We start from the raw sequence: 21,443 nt of genomic DNA, 5'->3' as shown, positions 1-21,443 counted from the left end.
CACTGATGCCCCACTGCCCTTCCTTCCTAGTCCTTCCTTCCCTTCATCATCTGACCCGTGATTATTTCTCTAGCCTTATTCCTTGGTGCTAAATACTTGTGGGGCCTAGGGTTACTGAGTTAGACCACACATTGAAAATTCAAGGCTCAAATACAACAACAACAACAACAACAACAACAACAACAACAACAATCACCACTACAACAAGAACAATGACAATAGTATCTTTACCTGCAGATGTCTCATCTTATTTCTGGAAGAGGTAGTGATGGGTACTACAGTGGTGTGAGCAATAAACATTATGTCAGAAATTTTGAATTTGAGCCCTGGTTCTGCTTGACTACGTAAACTAGGGTAATTTGCTTAATCTCTCTAAGCCTCAGTTTCCGCATCTACAAGGAAATTTACTTGACTTCTCTTACTGAACCAATGTGAGAATTGGATAAGAAGATACAAACTATCACACACTCCTGGTGGGAGTGTAACTGGGGTCACCATTCTGAAGCACAGTCTTAGTGGAATTAAGAATGCACACACCCTCTCACCCCACAATCCCTCTACAAGGTGAACACTCCAAGGAAACTCCTGAATTAATAAGGAGGTCCTTATGAGCATATTCATCACAGGACTATTTGTGGTAGCAGGAAGTTGGAAGCTATGCCAGAGTCTGTTACTAGAGGGATATAGAAGTAAAATGTGTCATATATGCACAATTAAATACTGCACAGCACTCAGAATAATAAAGTAGATTTACAGGAAGAAACATGGGTAGAGCTAAGAAACAATGTTAGGTGGGAAAAGTAAAAGAATGATGAAGTGTATAGCACAATGCCACTTATGTTCATTTTAAAACCTGCCAAAATGAGTATATTTGTCAAGGATATACATATATCTATTAAGAATGTCAGATCATTTGCTCAAAACATTCCACTGGTTTCCTTTTTATTCAGGATTTGAGCCAAAGTCTGCATTTACAATGGCCTACAAAGTACCACAGTATTTATCACTGACCCAGCTACCTCTCAGCCTCTGTTTCTTTCTCTTCCCATTCATTTTTCTGTAGTCACTGGCCTCCTAACCATTCTGGTCTCCTAACCCTGCCTCGGAGGAAACCTAATGAGGCTGTTAAATAATTATTTTCAAGTTCTCAGAGTTTCAGAGAAATGGAATTTAAATGAAGCATCTCCAGGGATTATATCAATCCCTCTGTATCCAAGCACAGCTCCTTCCTGTTCCCAAAGTATATAAATTCTCTCGGCCTTCTTCAATATCAAGACAATGAAAACTCTGGAGCCAATCAAGCCAGTGGCACCCCAACAAGTATAAAGTTTCTTGGATAGTTGAGCTTCCCCAGAGTTTCCAAACTTCTAACTCAGCAGACCTGGAATGAAGTAGGGGGCAGTCAGGAATACAAGTGTAGAAGCTCTGAGTTTGGAGTGGGAGCTTTAATTAATAGTGAGTGTGGTGCATGAGTACATCAACACTTCCACAGTGGAAACAGGTCAGAATACATATGAAAAGGTAAACAGGACAAAACTACTATGACACTGGGTCTGAGTCTCATATCCAAAGGTAGAAGAAATTAGTTAACAAATCCAAATGCAAAATGGAACCTTCCCATTTTCTCTTTCTGTTTGTGCCTTCTCTAGAAGTTTGTGTTCAATCATAGTCCTTCTTTTATTCATTCAACAAATATACTGATCCCATTTATTGAGCTATGCACATAAAGCGAAGGAAAACACAAATATCCCTGCATTCATGTTGCATATATCTTGCAGTAGGAAGCAAACAATAAACAAATAAGTAATATGAATATAGATTGTGTTGGATTTTCAATCAGTGCTATAGAGAAAAGGGAAGCAAGAAAAGGTTAGGATGTACTCAGAAGGGGTGTTGTGATTATAAAATGGGGATCCAAGACAGCTTCACCTTCACACTGTTGTGCAACCATCATCACCATCAGGTCTAGAACTTGTTCAACTTCCTCAGGTCAAACTCTGCACCCATTTAACAGTAACTCCCCATTCTCCCCTCTGAGCAGACCCTGCACACCACCATTCTACTTTTTGTCTCTATAAACTTGACTAGGCTAGGTACCTCATATAAGTGGAATTATACTATACTGTCCTTTTGTTTCCTGGGTTACCTTTAAGCCTTCAAACATGTATAATTAAAATGGAACTAGGATATAGGAGAAGGCTGCTCTTCCTCCTCTCCTCAAGTAGCAAAGTGACGTGAAAGTCTTAAATATTCATTCATTCAATAAATATTAAGCACCTTCTATTTTTTAAGAGTTTTGAGAGAGAGAGAGAGAGAACACAAGAGCAAGCTCATGAGAGCGAGTGGAGGAGGGCAGAGAGAATCCCAAGCAGTCTCCATGCTGTTAGCACAGAGCCTGAGGCAGGGCTCAAACTCCCAAACCATGAGTTCATGACCTGAGTCAAAACCAAGAGTTGATGCTTACCTGACTGAGCGACCCAGACACTGCCCCAAACACCTTCTAAAAGCCAGTCCTAGTGCTTGGTGCTACAAAAAACAATGGTGAGGAAAAAGACATGTTCCCTTCTTACATGGCACTCATTGTCTTTCACAATGTTCTTATATCATATTCTTGCCCAAAATGTGTAATCTGAATCTAATGATAAAAGTGACCAGTCTATAGGGGCATCTGGGTGACTCAGTTAGTTAAGTATCCCACTTTTGATTTTGACTCAGGTCATTGCCTCATGGTTTGTGACATTGAGCTCTACATCAGGCTCTGCTGCTTATAGCGGGGAGCCTGCTTGGGATTCTATCTCCCCCCTCTCTCTGCCCCTCCCCCACTCATCCTCTCTCTCTCTCTCTCTCTCTCTCTCTCTCTGTCAATAAATAAAAAAATATATAAAAAAGGTCAGTCTACAAAACAACTTTATACAGGAAGTTGACTTTCTAGAAAACAAATGACCTGTGCTGTTTAAAACTTTCAATGTCAGGAATGACAGTCTGAGGAACTGTTGCAGATTAAAGGAGAATAAAGAGACATGACAATGAAATGCAGTGTAGATCACTGGACTGCATTTGGATCAGGGAGAAACATTTTAGTATAAAAAATTGGACAATTAGTAAATGTTGAATATGGATCATATTTCATACACACACACATACATTGGACAGAGCAAGCAAATGTGGGAAAATATTAACAATTGCTCAATCTTGGTGAAAGCTAAAAGAGTGTTAATTGTACTATCCTTGCAGTTTGCTGTAGGTTGTATATTTTTCCAACTAAACAATGTAGGAGGAAAAGTAGAGTGTTCCACTAGTAAATGTTATGAATTCTCCTTCCCTGAATGCCCTTTATAAACAAGCTTGCCATCACTTTTGGCTGGAACAAAACCCCACCGAGAATGACCTAGTACCAGATCAGGAACTTTAGATTAGAAGAGTGGGTGCAGGTAAAATTAATTTATCTTTGATTTTCACCAAAATTGTCAACAAGCAAAAATACCTGAAAAGAAACACAACCTTGGCTCATGTTAATACAGTTATAAAAATTCCATACTCTTATTATCATTTTGTGGGATCACTAGTAAACCAAGGCCATAGAATTCAACCATAGAGGCATTTGGGAACATGTGCAGAAGCTGAAGGCAGAGAAAAAATTGTATCTGGCAAATAGGGGTACGAGGTATATGCAAGACCTAGGGATACATAAAGAGTGTGGTGAAGGAGAACAAAATTTGTTAAGCTAAAAGTAATGTACATGTTATTTCATTTAACCCCCATAACAGTCCAATAAAAAAGTGTTATTATTCCACTTTACTGACTGAGAGGTTAGACAACTGTCCCAAGCTCATTTAGTCAGTACAAAGAAAAGCTGGAATTTAAAATTGGGTTTTTGTTACTTCAGAAACCATGTTCTTTCTACTGCAGCACCCTACCTCCACAAAGAGTGAAGACTGTACAGCATAGCTATCCAAGCAGTATTTGAGCCGGTTGTTTTATTTATGCCAAGGTCACCTTCTGCTAATGTCTTCCCTTTCCTCCCGAATATATACTGATGGGCCAGAAATGGAGGTACTGAGATCATTAAATCTGAAAGTGATATGTGGCCAGGTCTTGCTAAAATCCAAACCTAATATAGGGCCAAAATGTCTCCAGACTATCTTTTTAGCTGCCAAGAAAGATGCCAAAGCATCACCATAGCTATTTCAATAGTTCCCAGATATGATTTTACAACTAATTATAATTTCTGCTCACAACATTAGCCCATCTCCTTTTGCTTGGCTTTTAGTAGAAATATAGGATAGTAGGTTTCTAGATGCCAAATATAAAAGTCCCCTTCTGAGACTCGTTTCATCATTCCATTCCAAATATTTTCTAGTCACTACCTCATTCTTTTTTTTATTTTTTTTAAGTTTATTAATTTATTTTGAGAGAAACAGAGAGAAAGAGAGAGCGAGACAATCCCAAGAAGCTACTCAAGGTTGGTACAGAGTCCAATGCAGGACTTGAACTCACAAACCATGAGATCATGATTAGGGCCAAAACAAGACTCAGATGCTTAACCCATTGAACCACCCAGGCACCCCAGTCACTACCTAATTCTTGAGAAAAAGAACTATCTTCGGTGCAGGTAGGGTCTGCTAAAGAAGAAAATGAAACCTTGATTCTCATTGTGTAAAGGAAGATGGGGATGGGGAGCAGACATTTTCTAAAATGGTAGCCTAAAGGCAGGAAGATGGTTGCAATTTCCCTGACAACATAAAAATCTCCAGTTTGGGCTTCCCAAACCTCAGTCTCACTCTAGGTTTCCAAATGCTGCTGGTACACACCGCCACAGAACATCTGCCACAAATGACGACAGCCCCGACTGGAACAGATGAGGGTAGGAAGGCAGATGGTGCCAGTTTAAGCAGGATGGTTTAACAAAACATCTTTTTAAGCTTCCTAGTTCACTTGGCCATTTGCTCCCCAGACTTGGCTTCCAATCACAAGCAGATTGAGAATGTTCACCAGAGAATGGCAAAACCCAGCAGAACCAGTACCATAAAAATGTCAGCTCACTAGTCAATCCAAAATGTGATTAATCCTTTCCAGAGCTAAAATGGCAGAGAGATGCTGATAAAAGGGCTTCAGCTATGTCAGAGTGATCATTCCGGCTTGATTGTGGTTGAAAACTAGAGACTGCCCTAGTATTATATATATATTATATATGGGCATGAGTGTTCCCCATTGTTACCCATGTCTGTGAGCAGCTCAGAGCTCATGGCACCTAGAATATTGTTAGTATTTATTAATCATCCATGGAAATAAGAACAAAGACCACTGCATATCAGGCATTACTACACACCTCTGTCTATTTTTGGATTTCCTCATTATTTTTTTAAACTTATAAATGAATATGGACTTGAAATAAGGAGCAGTAGGCATTCTGAACATTCTATTAGTATAGGAAGATCAACACAGAAGATAAAGGATTGCCTTTCTATTTTAGTTTAAGAAGGAAGAAAACCCCAAATATGTCTAGAAACAAGAGGATTGACAAAGCATCTAAGGATCCTGACTTTTTTATTCAGGGAAATTCCATAAAAAATTGGAAGTGAGAAATTCCAGCTGAACTCATTGGTTTCAGACATTTGGGGATCACAAACTTAGCCCTCAATTCAATTCAGTTGACATGAAGTCACAAGGTGCACTTAGCACCTTGTCCACACTAGACCTCGATCTAGTAGGTTTTTATGGTTTGCAAATAGTGTACCTCCTGCCATACTCCCTGGTCCACCCTCCTTGTCCATATTGGTAACTTGAATAACGAGATTCTCTCAGCTCTCACTCACATTCACCCAGCAGCCATCATAAAATATTGCCCTTGAAGCAGAATAAAGCCCCAAATCACCTTCTTACTGACCACTGCATTGCACCCAGATTACTGAAGTATGAGTGCTCTCTACCCTCTTTATGGAAAATGACACTTTCCTCATGTCTTAAAAAGACACACACACACACACACACACACACACACACACACGACACATACTCTCTCTCTCTCCAGATGTATAGTTTTCTATTCTCTATTAAGTCCAAACTTCTAAGATCATACTTCTACGTCTTTCTTTTCACTGTTCTTCTATCACTTACTCCAATTAAACTTTTCTGTGGCTCCTGCTTCAACAGGACTATTCTTTCATCATGCATGCACATCATGCTAGCATTAACATCAGCCCTCACACAGGCTGTCCCTCTGTGTCCACAACACACTCTTTCCAAACCCTGTTCAACATGAGCTTCCTTCCAGAAGCTTCTCTTGGCAACCTACAGATAAGTATCTTATCTATCCAGTATGCTCTCCTTGCCCCCTGCTGTCCTGTCACTAATGTCCAGTGGTGTAACTCACTGGCCTAGAATTTTGCCCTTAGACAACACCCAGTTAAGGAATATGGTAGGAGTTGTAGATGGTAAGGTGGAACCCAGGGACAGAGTTTTTGGCTCATGATGCTTTCAGCTTGACTTTCCTTTCCCAGCTGATATCTGAGATACAAAGAGTTACTTGGCCTCGGCCAAGGAAGTACCCCAGGCTCTATGGCCCAGTTTGGCGATGTCAGAGATCTGACACGAGAACTGAAGTCCAAGTAAAATATTAATAGGTGCAACCAAGATTTGAGCTCGAAGGCATGGAAGCTTTCGAATGGCTTGCTCATTAGATAAAGAGGAAACTCAGCCACCTCTTCTAACTCACCTACCTACCCCAACACTCCCAGCACTACACTTCTCAAATGACATCCCAGTCAGGAAAAGTATGAATTTCAAGTCAGTGAAAACCCATCTTGATGCAGACTAAGACACTCCACACCAATTGTATGTAGACCAAATTCCTCCACCCAAATGTAGACTAAAATCTATTTAGATGTAGACCAAATAATCTTTGCTTCATTCCCACAATACCCATGGGGTCCCTGTTACATGCAGACACAACACTAGTATCAATGAATAATTATTTGGGTACACAATCAGATAGCCAGACCTTCTCTACAGGCTGTATAGACTCTACATTCTCTAGTATCTTTCTGGGGTAGTTGTGAACAAGACACCCTTTCTTAGTCCCTTTGGAATAACTGCATTAAATGCAACATTAATCACTCATGTTTTCACTCATATAGGCTAGTTTCAGGCAGAATCCAGTTTTCAAAATTCTTTTTGTTTATTTACCTATTTTCTTTGAGAGAGACAGAGACAGCACGAGCAGGTGAGGGGTAGAGAGAGACATCGGGAGAGAGAAAATAATGAGCAGGCTCCACACTGCTAGCGCAGTGCCCAATGCAGGGCTCAAACTCACAAAACCATGAGATCAGGACCTGAGTCGAAACCAAGAGTTGGATGCTTAACTGACTGAGACACCCAGGTGCCCCACAGTTTGGGAAATTCTTAACATTTCTCTATCCCACCAAAACAAGATGATCATCTTGATAAATTAGAAAATACTGAGCCTCTGCTTCTAGAGGTTTTCAGAAACTAGATGAGATACCAGGAAGAATCAGAATGAGATTTTCCAAACAAGAATCCTAAGGAGACCAGGGGAAATTCAGGAAGGGTGTGCAATAAGGGATTAGAAAATGATATGATGTATTGATGTCAACAGTGAAAATCAATTTCTTCTCTACTTCTTGTGATTTTCTACTTCCTTTTCCTCAACCCTGAATCCTGTTGACACCTAATAAAAGTCCTCAGGAGAAAGTATTAGAAGGAAATCCATATTCCTGTCCACCTTATTTTCCAAACTACAATTGTAACATAGGATGGCCATTGTTTACAATGAGCCCTGATACACACTCATTTTTATCAAGAAGCTTTGTTAAATAGCTATATTTTGCCCCCCCCATCCTTGCTTTCCTTGTAAGAAGAGAATCTAGAAATCCATGCAGTGTCCAATCCATCACTACACTGTGGCTCCACTTTCAGACTAGCAGTTTTGAGTGGTCAGAGCCTATGGCTCCTTCTTCCATGTACCTCCTCCCAATATTCACCCTCAGTAATATACTGCACACAAGGTGGCTTTGGAAAGGCCTACTATCTCTCTGGTATCTTTCTTATCTTTAAATGTGTTCTCTCCTTTCATGTAAGGACTCAGCTGTCTTTCTCTCTGTCTCTCTCACCAGAGTGTGCTTGGTTCTTCTTATAACCCTAGGTATCTGCTCCACACTACCACCAGCTCCGTTGGAAAGTTGTTTTGTTTTGTTGAAGGGAAGACACCAGATCATCTGGGTCATATGTAAGTTGTATCATATCTCAGAGTCCTGAGTTCTTATCCAAATATAGATCAGTATGACTTCTCTGCCAAGATCCATCTGCCTCACCCCAGGTCAGGAAACATAATGTACAACAGAGTGACAGCCACCAGCCTTAAGGGATAATCTTTATCCCTCTTCCCTAGTTTTTTCTAAACTCCAATCTGTTTTGTGATTTCTGTGATGAAAAAAGAAAAAAAAAGGAAGAGGATAAACCAAAAACTATAATCCAAAAATAATAGTCATCAATTTGCAATATACTTGGTGAAGGATATTTGCCTCTACACATGATTTTGCTTAAACTAAGGTTAAAATGAATCTGCTTTCTGGAAGCACTTACCACGTACCCACTGATAATGGAGAAAAGTTGCCCAAGAAATTCTAGAAGGTAAAAGAAAGACAACCTAGGAATCAATATTTGCCACATTTAATCCATAAAACAGGCTTTATGCATAGATAAGTGTTGTCTGGGATTCTGGTGTTGGAGTACTGCCCACAGTATACATGACATTGGGGAGTGGGGGAGGGTGGAGAACAGTTTAAGACTCCAAGGGCCTTGAGGAGTTACAAATAGATTTTGTGATAAGAACAAACTGCCTCTTGGAGACCCAGTAAGTCAGACCTATTTTCAACTTCTCTTCCAATCCTTATTAATTAATATGCCTATCATGAATATAAAATTCATAGATTCCAAAAGAAAAAAAAAAACAGAGCCTTCAGTTTTCAAGGTTTATTTAGCACTGTTCATAACAATATGCTTGGGAACTCAGATGAGCCTTCATACAGTTTTAAAGATCACTAGGCAGCCACACCCCAGTGGAACTTGATAATCTAGTCTCCTACAGCCGCCGTGGCCTATAATCAATCCCTACCACCTTTCTGACTTAGATAAGAGAGGCAGTGAGATATGTTCAGCAATTAAAAAAAATAGATATTTAGCTCCTTAAGCATGGAGAAAGAAGTACTCCCTCTTGATGATAGACCACTTTATCAAACTAGACCTGCTATTCTACAAAGTCCATTCCACTGTCTTCCCTAAAAAGATATGATACAGAGACTTTCAGAATCTCCTGTGAGAAAGTGTGGCAAAGCAAGAAGGAGGCAGCAGAGCCAGGTGGAAGAATCTTCATTCATTTAAAGAACATGTCTAAGGATACTATGTCCTTGGCTCAGTGGGAAAGACAAAACTGATAAATCAAGCCCTGCACCAGGTCATAAAGGAAAGGCCAAGAAGGAGGGCAGGGCAAAGAAGTGGGAAGGACTCTGGAGAGGAAACACCAAAGAATAACCTTCCCTCATATTTTCCTCAACAGAGCTGAGAACATTTTTGGTCTGGAAGAGAACAGAGTGTAGGCTTTCAAATCACTCTGACCCCAACAAACCTGTTTGCCCTTCCCAAATTTGAAAGACTTCTGGTCTGCCCCCTCAGTCCACAGTCCAGCCATGAAATACTTTCTGCTCAAACCCACAGGGCATAGACAGCCAGCAGTACTCCAAGGTCAGCTTTCTTCCTCTCTGGCTCCATCTCAGTTTTTTTTTTGCCAACTGTATAAACACAAAAAAGTCACTTACCAATGGAATTTTCCTACCTCAGAGGAGAAAGACCTGATGAGAAAGTGCAAGCCAAACCCAGGGAAAGGTAAGAACTTGGCCAAGTAGAGTCAGGCTTGGGAGTTAAGTGCAGCTGTGCCCACGGGGAGTCGGGGAGTCGTGGCCCTGGAGATGTCAGGCACTGGGGAGGTGGGGCCTCTGTGGAGGCAGGGCTCTAAGGAGGCTGGGCCCTTGGGGAGGTAAGGATTTGGAGAGGCCAGGGCCTGGGAAGGGTGGGAAAGGGTAAAGGAGATTCCTTAACTGGAATCTGGGAGGAAATCTGGAGGTGGGCAATGGAAGACTAGTGGGGCCCTGCACAGGTGAGGAGGTGGACTGAGGGCTTAAATGGGACTTTGTTGCAGACTGTGACAGCCAGATGTGAATTTAGAAATAAACAACCTTCACAGAGTCCTGCATATGGAGGAAGTGGTGGTTTGCAGGAGGAGATTGTAGAGAGCCAGTTGGAGCCAAGCCTGTGGTAATTGGGAAGCCAGTCCAAGATCCAGTTAGAGTCCACTCAGCAGTCCTTTAAACAGGATAGAAGCACCCCTCCTCCACCAGCCACCTCTCACAGGATCTCCTATTATGTTCGTCAAACACTCTTATCCACAGGTTCCTCAAACACTCCCATCTATGCCATCCATATCCACCCACTCACCTAGTTTCCCATCATTCCAGAAATAAAACTAAAAGGGAACTGGCTTGAGCTTCACCACAAAGGATTTACTGATACAGTCATTCAGTGTTTATAGCACATTCTAACTGAGTATGCATTGAGCATTGTGCTAGAGGAAGTAAGGACAAAGATATAGTCCCAGGGTACAGAGCTTCATGCTCTAGACATTCAAAACATAGGGTTGTAAGACCCTGAACAATGACCAAAGAAAGGTTCCTCCTTATTCCCAGAACATTAATCTTCAAACAGAGGCAAGACTCTCAGAGACAAAGAAGGTACTTAGAGACAGAGGGATGAATGCACAAGTGATAGACCCAAGAAGCCTTGTACCTCAGGGAAACAGGGCACTACTGCTGCTGCTTGATAGTGCTGAGAGTCCTCTAAACCCTAAAGTAGATTCCTTAAAGACTTGGGTGTAGTTTCAGGGAGGGGAGAGAAGGGCAGTGGCAGGTCCCTAAAGGGACAGAGTATTTACTACCTATACTAAGACAGCACATTGAAATTGGAACAGAAAGAATTGTTCCATTTGTAAGGAAGAACCTCCAACTGAGGAAAACCTACAAATTACATTGACCCTGCCCTAACACATCTCCAGTAGGTATGGGACAAGGGCACTAACGGAGCACCTCCTTTGTTCCAGGTACTATGCTGGGTAGTGGATGAGAGGCCCAGCCAAGACTATGGAGCCAGAATTCCTAGAGGCAAAGGAAATAGGCAGGAACTGGAAGGATGCCTGTCATGACAGAACAGTAGGGGAGGGGCATCTATGTGTTTGATTTGCATCTATTCCAACAGTCCTAGGATGTCTTCCCCTGCTTCAAGCTGAAATTTTTCCCAGATGTGCATCTGCTTGAGGGAAAGAAGGGAAGGTGCAGGGGAAGAGTCTCCCTTTCCTTGCATCTAGTCCCAAGGCAATCTTTTCCATTCTCCCTGTGCTATTCACTACCTGCTGGGTAGAGAGTAGGTGGCAGGGGGTGGTGGTGTGGGGAATGCCAGGGCCTCCATACAATCAGCAGGTAATGAAAAAACTGGTCCAGGCACCCTCCTTCCCTCCCTCTCACAGGCTACCAGGGGTCCTCAGCCTGGATATGTATCCATGCATCACCTTTGGTGGCCAAGCCCTTCCAGGTGGACTTGTTGCCATTTCTCGATGCTGCCAAGGAGTCTTCCACCATCACTCTTGCCTTTGCTGTGGTGCCCCGGCCTGACCACTGCCTCCACAGTGGACACAACAGCTCTGAAGCCCCCACTTGTGTACATACCCACAACCCCAGGCTGCTGTCTCTGCACCCTTGGCCTTGTAGACCCAACCTCAATGGTCGCCCAAGCCTGGATTGCATCTGTCTGGGAGAAGACAAAGAGAAAGGGGCCCTACATGTGCACCCTTTCTGCAAAGGAGTTCCAGATGGCTACAACCTCCAGAGGCAGGAGGGCATCCACAGTGACAGCCAAGGCTGGCGGGGTCCCCTCAGGTGCTATGGAGATGCCCACTGTGGTGCCCTGAGCCACCTGAGAGTTGCCAATTGAGCAGAGTTGGCAGGGAAGGGGAGACGTGGGTGAGGGGCAGCGGAGAGTCCTTTGGTGGACAGTGACTAGGACTGCTTTGAGAAAGCACATCTGGGAGAAGCCCACCTGTGAAATGACATGCTTGGCGAGGCTTTTCTGCAGTCTCCTGATGCACTGCACTCTTTCCTTTCTCTGTCCTCTCTCCACAAAAACAGCTCCCTACTCCCCCAGGTTTCTCTCTCCCCCAGTTCACCTCTCCACACTTCATACCTGCCAAGTTTTGTGGTTCAAGTTATGCAGATTTTTGTGTTAATCCTAAGATCTTAAGATTTTTGTGTTAATCCTGAGTGTGCAAAAAATGGTTCAGTGCTGATCTAGCTGCGTTTCAGGGATGAGACAAGCTCAGGGTCTCCATGCTACTCCACCATCTTAACTTGGTCTCGCTAAGTTTTAATGATTTGTTTCTCCTTCTCCTCTCTCCTCCCTATCAGACCTGACCCCACCCACCTGTATCCTCAGTTGTGTTGAAGCCCACAGGATTGTGGGCAGTGGTGACAGAGGAAAGGAGTGGCTACTACCCTCACCCCTTTTCCTCCTTGTACTCTCCCCTGCCCTGCCTCCAGTGATGTGTGAGTCTCTCCTTGATTGTCCTTACTCTCCTCCTTCCACCCCCCACTATTGTCTACTGCCTTTCCCTGGGAAGTTGGTGCTTTTGTTTTTTTGGCGGGTTGGACAAGTGGAAGGAGGGGAATCAAAGATTCTGCCCCGGAGACCAGAATACGTGAGACTGGAGAAGGTGAAAGAAGCAGGTAAGGCAAAGGTTTTGCCTTCATATGGTAGGATTGTTTGGGGTCAGGCCCTGAACATTTTCCTACTTGAAAATCTGTTACAGTAAAACAAGTCAAGAGGAGAAAAAGAAGGAGCAAGCAGGGTGAGAGGCAGGAAAGGACATGGAATTTCAGTGTACAGGCTAAACTGGGGGGATCCAGGGACTACAGGTGCTTCCTAGAAGTGGGGGGATGCAGCCACCTTGTCCCCATCCCTCTCCCAGCCCAATTGCAGCTCTGGACTGTTCTCATCTCCCTCCCCTGGGACAGAAGCTGTGGCCCCACAATGTCATTGCCTTCCTGTATCCCCTGCATGTTCCCATCCTTCACTGCCTTCTTTTGCTTTGACCCATTACAATAAATTTTAAAGTAAAATAACAAAGAAAGGGACAGAACTGTCCCAAGGCTGGGGGTAGGGGTGGGGTGGGGGATGAATGCAGAGGGTTCAGAGTTGGGGGCATAAGTCTCTCCTGGAGAAAGGAACAGAATGGGGGCCTGACAGTTGGAGCCCACCCAGGTGATTTTACATGAAGTAACTGAACCTGAAGGTGTGGGAAGAGGGGAGAGGAGAGGAGGCAAAGGTGTGAGGCAGACACAGGGGAAGAGTCTGAAAGACACAGAGATAAGAGAAGCAAGGAAGAGAGATGGAAGGGAGGATAAGAGAGGGAACATGGATCTGAGTCTGGGGGAGGGAAGCAGGGAGGGAGACAGTCAGAAGGAAGAGTTGATGGCAGACTCAGTCCTGGAAAATCTCAGATCAAAAACTGTTTGGAGTCAGAGACACAGACAGATAGACAGACAGACAGATCTGCCTGAAAGAGATGAAGGTGAAGGAGGCAAAGTAGGAAGGAAGAAGAGAGGGCTATGGGTTGGCGGTGGGGAGGGGAGAAGACAAAGAGAGAGAAGGAGGCTGGTATGGAACAGGAGGAGAGAGCCAGGTCAGGGAGGGGGACATATATTGGCTTTATGATCCTCTTCCATTTCACCTGGCTCCATGCTGAGCTGGTCCCCTCTCAGGTGCTGCTAGGTGGTGGATGTGCCCAGAAAGCTGACAAGGTGAAGTTGCTGCCATCATGCCCCAGGCTCCTTCCCAGTGTCAAACAGTGATCCCAGAGACCCCTATATGGATATGACACTACTTCCCCTACCATCTCCCCCCAAATGCCACAGTCAAAAGATTCCTGAAGCGCAGTGCTAAATGTTTCATGGTTAATGCAGCCTGGCACAGAGCGTGAATGAGGGAGTGGAGGCCAAGAAGAAAGCGAAGCAGAGGCAAGCAGGCAAGAGGGGCTGACAAGCTCTGGAGAAAGTGCTGGGGACAGATTGGTTTGGAATCACATGGGGAAGAGGGAGGAGAGGGTAAGAATCGGGACTATGTCTGCATTGAGAGCTAAATAAGCACCATGCAACGTATAAGCAAAATAACATACTAGTGACTGTCCATTAATTTGGGGTCAACAATATAGCCACCTTCTGAGGTGTCACCATCAATGCCTTCAAGCAGCTTTTCACTAAAGGCCCTCCCAAAATATACATATAAAACTCACAAAAGGAGAAACTGAGGCAGAGATTAGCGACCTTGAAGCCAGTGTACATGCCTGAATCTAGGTTTCAAGGAAACAGTGATAAAGCGACCAGCCAAATTTGTAAAGACCTAAGAGTTTAATGGCAAGCTGGACTCTACCATTTCCCCAAGGCTTTCCTGGGGCTTTACAAAGACTAGCTCCCCAGCTCGTCTCAGGGCCATAGGAGACCCTAAGAACATTAACTCAAGCAATCTAAAGGGGAATTACTCTCTCTCCCCCGCCTTCCCTGTCAGCCACATTTGAGGGTCCCAGAGGCCCGAAGCCTGGTTATAGCTAGAGCCCTAGGAGTCTCTTTAGCATCAGGAGGGAGGGGAGACAGGGAACCTTCTAGAAAAGTCCTGCAGAGAAGACCAGGGAGCAAAAACCACCAGCTCCATCCCACCCCATGGGCACATAGAAGTTTAATAAATTTTATGATGTCCAGGGCTCCATGCATTTAAAGCCAGGAGTTGGGCAATTATATTTTTTCTCCATGTTCTACCCTTTACCCTCTCCCTCCCCCATGAACATACATCTTTTATGAAACACACTGAACCAGATCCTGGACATCAGCATTTGTCTTCTCTAGAAAGATGGGATTAATTTCAGCAAAAGAAATTTAGGATACACTTTAGAAAGAATATCCTTAGAGGTAGGGTTGGTAAATGCTAAAACCAGACACACACACACACACACACACACAGCACCTAAATAGAAAAAGAAAGACCTTCCTATACTGCCTGTGGGATGGACCTCCAGATGATGTGTCCCACATCAGGGAACCAAATATTGTCTCTCTAAATAGTAGGGAGTTAATTAGTGTCTAACCCTTAGCTCAAGGAGGGAGATGATTGTTTCCCTCCCTCAGTCATAGCAAATCTTCTGAAGAAGGATTACACAGCCTGTATGTAAAAGCCCACATGCAGAAGCCTAGTTTGCTGTCCTATCCCCTGAGGCCTCCCTCTCCCATTGGATCTCAACCTCTCAACCCCTCAGGGTCCCTCTTTGGACTCACCCTGTGAGCCCAGCCCAGGTGGAGGGAAAGCAGCCCAAGGGAGGAGAAGACAGGGTCCTGTTCTCTTGGATGTGAGAAGAGAGACATACAAGACAAGAAACCTTGGGGAGAGAAAAGCATATAAGTTAATAGAGTGTAGCCAGATCTGTTGAGGACTGAGGGAACTCTGGAAAGGAGGATGGAAACAGAGATGGAGAGTACAAGGCAAGATCAGAGGGAAGGAAATGCCAGATTTAGAGAGTGGGTGTGTGAAGGATTTGGAAGACAGGAGACTGATCTGCTCAGCAGGAATGGAGAGAATCAGCTGAGAAGATATCGAAGATGAGCATGAGGATGGTTTAAAATGCCTAATGCATTTAGATATGTACATCTTTACAACTATGCACAGCTCTTTGGCATAAATCTCATGTTATCCTCAATACCAGGCTACAGGAGCAGGTTTTAGTGTGGCTATTTTACACATGACACAACTAAGGCAGAGAGGTTAAGGAACTTGCCTCAAGTCACAGAGCTGGTAAGGGGCTGAGCAAAGAATCAAATGACTGCACTGTGGTGCCCCCTCCTGCAGGTTCTGCCCTGGGAAGCAGCCAGGCTTGGAACCTGTTGTGTGAGGGAGAAGTGACCCCCAGAGGGCAAAAGACCTGCCTCCTCGGGCCCTTCTCAGCATGTTCTGCCCAGGAGAGCTTGGCCAAGTTGAGGCCTCATCTGGGAAGTGGGGAAGTCATACCTTACCCTCTGAATATGAAAGGCTAAACCAGATCATTTACTGAAGTTCCTTTAGCTTTAAAATTCAGAATTCAGTCCATGGAAGGGGTGGATGAGGGGATAACCAGGATAAAGGTCTCAAAGCCTCAGTCTTACCATTACCCCTCCACACCCCATTATGTCTCCCTTTCCTTCTTTCTGTCTCCTGACCCCCAGTGGCCTCTTCCCCACCTGTCTAGGCCCTGGCAGTTGTCTTCCCCCAGCCATGGCTCACTAGCCTATACAGTCCAGGCTCAGCCAGCCTCACAGAACATGAGGACACATCAGGGCCAGTGACATCAGCCTAGCTTCTCAGCATCTTGTCCACCCAGCCCGGGGTCTCGGTGGAGTTATAACCATGGTATATTTTACATTGCTACCCCACAGAGAGCAGACCCTGTCTCCCCCATCCCTCTACCTCCCTAACACACATTCCCTAACACATGCACCACCACCCCCACACACACATGCACACCTGCATATTTCCTCCTCATCTGTCTCCAAGGTTCACATTCTCTACCAAAAGATCTTGCACTTACTGAGAGCTCTGACTTATCTGATCCTCTCCTCTCCATTTTCCTGCTCCTTGCTAACTAAATGAGTATCATTCTCCTTGTCTCCTAGTAAACCTTCTGCAGTTCTGTGCCTTCCTTCATCTTGCCTCTTTTGGTATTGATAGTCATCCATCACCTAAGTCATAGGGCTTTGTTTAGTAGTCCTTGACCACTCAGCTCACAAACATTTGCTGAGGGAGCTCCCAGAGCTGTATGCCTTTCTGTTTGGTTCTCGGCCTCATCTCCACCTGCCAGGAGCTCCCCCAGGGCAGGGCACCTGCTCCTCCCTCTGGGTCTCCCCTCAGTGCCCAGCACACATATAGAGGGTAGAGTGTGCGATTCACTGATTCTGCCCCCTAGGGGAAAGGAGGGAACTGAGTAAGAAACCCAAGTGGGGACATCATCTAAGCCTACACTGCCCTGTGAGGTTTAGTATCAGGGAAGCAGGCAGCTGGAGGGAATCAATCTCTAGTGGAACAGTGCTTTCCTTTAGAATTCCCAGGACACCTGTGTATTTGTGTGTGTGCATGTGCGTGTGTGTGTGTGTGTATGTGTGTGTGCTCGCGTGCAAGCGCACCTGACTTGCAGAGAGGGGAAAGGAATATGTGGATATGAGGCTCCAGGAGTCCAGATCCTGTCCGGAGATGAGAGTACATGGGGAGCTGACTTCCACACCCTCTGTAGCCCCAGCGGACACAGACCCATGACTGCAAGGATAGAGGGCAGCCAGCTCTGCCACCACAGGATGAATGTAGGATGGACTTTGGGCAGCTTCCATCCTCCCTGGGGTCCAGTGCAGAAATCACATGGTTTCCTGTGTTCTGGTTCAGTCCAGTCCCCACCCTCCCTTCTTGTCCACACTCACGGGCATTTCCTGTGTTCAGAGTTTAGAGCACTCGTTAGGCTGAACCATATGAAATTCCTGATAGTCAGTTTTGGTTTATGCAGTCAATTACTTTGGTTCTTCTCTCTTTTAAAAATCCTTTTTACACCAGGCTAAGGAGACAGGGGAACAGTTTGATGAAGGGCAAAAAATAAGAGCTAATATTTATTGAACACATACTATGTGCTGAGTGTGTCGCATCTTTACCACAGCACTAATTCTCACCACAGTCCCATGAATTATTTTTTGCCCCTAGAAATAATTATGCCCCTGCAATTATTTCTCACCTTTTACAAGTGAGTGGGTCCAGGTGAAGAGACTACATGGGGAGTAACTGAGATTCCAACTCAGCCCAAGACCTCCTGCTTCACCACTCCCCACCCACACACCCAGGGGAGTCCTGGAAGAGATGAGACCCAGAAGGCAATGCCTGCAGATTCACAACAAGAAGGGAGAGGAGGAAACAACCACACTGGAATTCTGGCAAGGCCAGAAGAGCCCCTGTGGAAGGGAGCTGGGGCAAAGACCAGTGACCACAGCTGAAAATAACAGCTTGCTATTTTACTGTTTGCCTCCTTGTCATGACCTTAGTGAAGGACAGATGAAGGAAGAGAAGAGATAATGATACTTGGGCAGCCAGGGCTCCTGCCAGGTGCCACTACTGCAGACAGACAGACAGACACAGAGACACACATACACAACACACACCTTTGCACATATGCTGCCCTCTATTTCATGCATCCACACAGATGGAAAGACAAGAGCCTAGGTCACAAAGCCACTTGGCACAAAACTACCTGCATATACATCTTGCCCTCTAACACACACACACACACACACACACACAGAAGACATGCAAAATACATCTCTGGATACCCTCCAGCGGGCCACAATACCTCTCCTAGAAAATTCAGAACATCCAGCCTGGCTGTCAAAATCTGCCTGTCTCCATTCCCCTTCACTCTGGTTCCCCAATCCAACTGTTTATCCAGGCCAGCAAAGCTGTGTCCTGCCTGCCTTATGGTTTGCTCATCCTGCTTCACAAGTAACAGAGAGAGGTTCTCTTCTTCTTTTCCTCCTCTGCCCCATGTCCTGTTGCATTTCTCCTTCTACACCCACCCATGAGTCCCCTCCTCCAGGCAGCCTTCCCTGATGAACTAACTGACTCTGATTCTGAATGTGCCCTTGTCCTTTGCACTTGTTGGTCTGTACTGGGTGAGTGTCACCACTCAAAGGTAACTTTGCGTATTAGCTGGCAGGGAGGGAAACATAAGCTGCCCAAGGGCAGGACCATTTAAGCAAGTATTTCAGGCAAATGTAGGCCTCACCCTCCAGCACCAGGCTGGGAAGGGAGCCCTACTACCTGATATCACAGACAGGAACATTAATCTGGGCTCCAGCAGCCACCAGAAATGTCTCCCTGTGTCACATGCTGCAAGTATCTCCTTTGAATGACCTTTCAGAGCCATTTTGGAGGAAGGCACATCATCTACTGTGTCTTCCCACATTAACCTGGTTTTTAACTGGAAATACTGCTTCCCAGCGGGGTCCTCAGCTTATTCTCCAGCCTCTGAGAAAACTTTGCAATTCTCAAAAATTAGATCCACCCTAAAGGACAAACATGTGTCTCTGGTGAGGATGCTTAGAGCTGTGCTGCAGGCTGTGAAGGCGATCCCCACAGAGGATGCCAGGTGACCAGACACCTGCAGCAGCAGTTGTAAGTGCTCCAGTGAAGAAGATGTTTGTGTGGAATAAGTTCATTGTACCTAAATAAAAGAGAGAGACAAGGAGAGGCTTGAGGTCCGCTGAAAGTGCTTTGCCTAAAGAGTGTGGGGTGTGCAGAACAGTAAGCCTGGGAGCTTTGCCTCTGCATCCCTGACCAGAACTGCCCAGTGGCTCCTTACAAACCTCACACATGCACATGGGGCATCAGGTCCAGGGAGGGTATGCGGCATGTCTTTTACTACAGGAAGGGGAACAGAAAATATGTGTGTCTCTCTTTTATTCCCTCATGACCTGTAACCATTCTTGTACATAGGAAGCTCTCAATAAAGTCATTGGTTCTTATTATCTAGGTCTCCCAAAATAAGCACTCAAACCAGTGAAACTCAGTCCCTTTAAATATTTCTTCTCACAGTCCTCCCAACTATCTCACCCCTTGAACCTCAGTATCTGTCCCCAGGACAGTTTCCCTGTCAAGCCTTCTAAGCACCCCAGTGATCATGGGGCCCCAGCTCAATTCCCAGTCATTCCAGACCCCCTCCTCCATCATTTACTCAGTGTTTCTCCCTCATCCTCTCTCCCTTTCCAGGGGGCAACTTAGCTCCCTTGGTGTCTCCCCAAAGACAGGCAGTCACTAATGAACACTGAGCACTAGAAGGGGAGGGTCAAGGGCAGACTGGTGGGTGGGAGGGGACTCCAGAACTAGCAGATAAGGAGTCCTGTTAGCATCTGTCAAATATTCCATCTCCCTCCAGCATCCCTGTCTCTCGACTCCTGGCTTCTGCCAATCCATCTCCCTGCTGAGTCTGATGGAGTGAGTTCAGGTGGAAACTCACAGAAGACTGGTCTGCTCCAGACCCATTTTCTCCAGGAAGGTCACTATCCGTGCCATCTTTCTTTGAAAACTCCCAAAGACTCTGGGAAACTGAGGATGTACATTGAACCAAAGGAAGAAGAGAAATTGTTCTCCCTGTTTAATATCTTGATTTCAGCCCATGTGTCCACTGCACTTCAACAAAAGCAGAAGCGAATACTTCAGGCAATGGCACAGAGAGTGAAATCTCAGGAAGACTATCCCAGCCTTAAGGAGGTTCTGAGTGCCTCATGAAACCAGCAGAGGTGGGAGGAAAGATGTAGTTGGATGATCAAAGATACCTTTTTGTTATATAAGGAATTTCCACTGGGGGGTGGGTGGGCAGGGGTGCAGCTCTAGGGACTTGATGGGAACCTTCTCAGCAGTGACCTGCAAGGGCTCATGGGCCACAAGAGGGCAGCAGAGAATAGCTTTCCCTGCAGAGCCAGCCCTGGGCCCTGGGTGCAGAGATAGGCTGGGGGAGTCTTTGGCTCCACCAAGAACCCATGGATTTTCATTTCAGGAAAACCCTCCTGCAGCCCTTTCCACTGGCATCCCTTATTGTCTTTGGGACCTGAAATGCCCACAACACTATGCTGTGCACACCCTCACCCTCAGCACACACACCCCTCTACCCCTGAGTCCCACAGCCCCTGCCCCTCTCTTCCTACTTTGAGCTGCAAGAGGAGCTTTCCTTCATTCATAATTTGTTCTTTTCCTGTGTTTCCAGAGCTCCTCAAAACTGCAAACAGGGAAGTTTTTCCCCTGTTTGAATCTGGTCCCTCCTACCACAGCCTCTGTTTCCATTTCTCCTGGCATAGTTTGGAGTGACAGGGGAAACAGAGGGAAAACTGGTGGTTTCAGGACTCCCTTCTCTGAATCTGCCCTGTTGATCATGGCCCCCCTGCCCAGGAAAGGACTGACCCATCTGTGATCCACCAGCTGTAGCCCCATATCCTTTCAGTGTCCCTATACTCTGGACCCACTTCCCTATCGAGAAGAAACTATTCCCAGGCTTGTGGGTGCAGGTGTCAGAGTTCAATTTCACAAATGTGGCCTGGGCCTATGAGGCACTAATTTCAACAAGAGGATTTGAGTTAAACCCATCAAGAACTTCCCAGCACAAGGGGTCTGAAAGCTCAGCTTGTGTGAAATTCAATAAGACTGCATACATGGGTCTTCCCAGAAGACTCCAAGAGACAAGGACTTGGTTTGGACCTGTCTGGTAGTACTGACTAGAGACAACA

At 45.2% G+C, this 21,443-nt stretch overlaps 1 protein-coding gene across 3 annotated transcripts in view; it reads right to left on the bottom strand.

Annotated features, from left to right (window-relative positions):
- The window catches only part of LOC109268704 (cationic amino acid transporter 3-like), a 60,180-nt gene that overhangs the window by 4,144 nt on the left and 34,593 nt on the right, over positions 1 to 21,443 (bottom strand). The window contains exon 1 of one of the 3 annotated variants that reach the window (XM_053895268.1): positions 9,851 to 9,955. The exons of 1 other annotated variant lie outside the window; for it this stretch is intronic. The gene's annotated coding sequence lies outside the window, so the exon portion shown is untranslated. Of the gene's footprint in view, positions 1 to 9,833; positions 9,956 to 21,443 lie in introns of those variants that run through there. One more of the 3 variants, XM_053895266.1, reaches the window with a different exon arrangement.

Source organism: Panthera pardus, unplaced genomic scaffold (genome assembly GCF_024362965.1).
Source record: "Panthera pardus isolate Hobbes unplaced genomic scaffold, ASM2436296v1 HiC_scaffold_6, whole genome shotgun sequence".
NCBI classification, from domain to species: Eukaryota; Metazoa; Chordata; class Mammalia; order Carnivora; family Felidae; genus Panthera; species Panthera pardus.
The sequence above is the reverse complement of the archived record's forward strand: the minus strand, read 5'-3'. Positions and strand labels throughout refer to the sequence as shown.